Raw genomic sequence first — 1,707 nt, forward strand, 5'->3', positions numbered from 1 at the left:
TAGGAATTCAAATAAGAAACTAAGAGACTGATCATGGTCAAAGAAGGCAGGCAAAACTGACTCAGTAGGACCAGCTTTAGATGTTTGAATCCTAACCCTCCACTCCACAGTCATGCTTTAGTCATCATGATCACCTACTCATATGCAATGAATGACAGGAATGTCATTGACAGTAGGGTGGCTAGCTGATTACATGGAGAAGTGGAGGGAGAGGAGATAGGCAAGAGTCCTGATTGCCAAAGTGGGATAAGTGAGTCTTCTCAGAAACTAATCTTTGCATTATCTCCTTGGATCCTGAGCTTAATCTTCCATAAAAATCTAGAAGGCTTAATTCAATAGATGACATTGAATTTTAGAAAAGAAAACAGTGATACACAAGAGTCAATTAAGAAGTCATATTAATATATATATATTATTGTAAAAAGCCTAGACTGGTAAATGAAGGGAAATCTTGATGTAGTCTATGGAATTTTTCTAGACAAGATAAATACTGACTAGACAACAACACAGTAAGATAACGTTTTTCAACTTCTGAATGACTAAATGCTAATGCTAATAACTGTTTATGATTTGCTGTATCCCTGAGGGCTGCCTCTAGGGGTATGCTACAGGATTTTGTCCTCAGTTCTACTTTTTTTTTTTTTTCATTAAACCAATGACTTGGAAGAAGGGAAACATAAAATTAGGGAGACCAGGAGGTAACAATATCTATAAGCATTTACTTCATATGCTACTATGAGTTCCAAATGAGATAACTGAAATCTTTAAAGCATTATGTAAATGTCAACTATCATAATAATGTTAACAGACCATCCCCCCATATAATCCAATAGAATCTTCTCTGCTAGTCACTAGCTAGGCAGGAAAAAGCTGTCTCAAGCATCTGATATTTAAGAGCCTAAGTACAAGGAAAAGACAAAAATGTATCAATGGAGTACAGTAAGAGTTAAATGGTTTCTGTTACAGTTTTCTTGCAACAAATAACCAAGGAGTTGCTTTTATTCACATAACTTACGGCTGCCACTTCTTGTCACCATTTTTCACTGGGCCACGTTTTCATTCATATCAAGTCAAAAGAAAGAATGTTACACAAAAAGACAAAGTATGAGGCTGGCCATAAATCAAATCTCCGAAGAAGTGGGATGTTACTCTTATCTTGTACAGAATCTTAGAGCGTAGAGGGCTCGATTCCCCAATGCCAAAATATACAAATAGAACAGAAAGATTCCATTGATTGCTTCAAAAGCTGCAGAGACACCACACCAAAGAGGAAGCAAAGAGAGAAAATTAATCCAGTGGTTTGGTGTCTTTTCTCTAACTTTACCAGGAATATTTTCTTCTGTGACTCCCCATGGGATCCCCATAAAGATGTGCAGATTTCAAGTTAATCATGTTTTTTTGATGTACTTTAAAGATTGCTCTTTACAAAGAAGATTTGCAACTTGAAACATGAGATAAAACTTCTCTATTTGAATGTTTTGGAATATACAAAATGTAAAAAAAAAATTCTGCATTAATGAAGATCCCTAATAGAATACTGTGTGGTTGATTTATTTAATCCTGGTCTATCAATAACTTCAGTACTATTCTTGGAACTGAAAGAGAGGCCCATGGCAAGTATGTGTTAGAGGGAAGGATATGAACCCAGGACCTTCTGATGCCAGTCAGGGTGTCTGTAGGCATTACATTCTGCTAACTCTCATGCTT

This window comes from Gracilinanus agilis, chromosome 5, assembly GCF_016433145.1.
Source record: "Gracilinanus agilis isolate LMUSP501 chromosome 5, AgileGrace, whole genome shotgun sequence".
NCBI classification, from domain to species: domain Eukaryota; kingdom Metazoa; phylum Chordata; class Mammalia; order Didelphimorphia; family Didelphidae; genus Gracilinanus; species Gracilinanus agilis.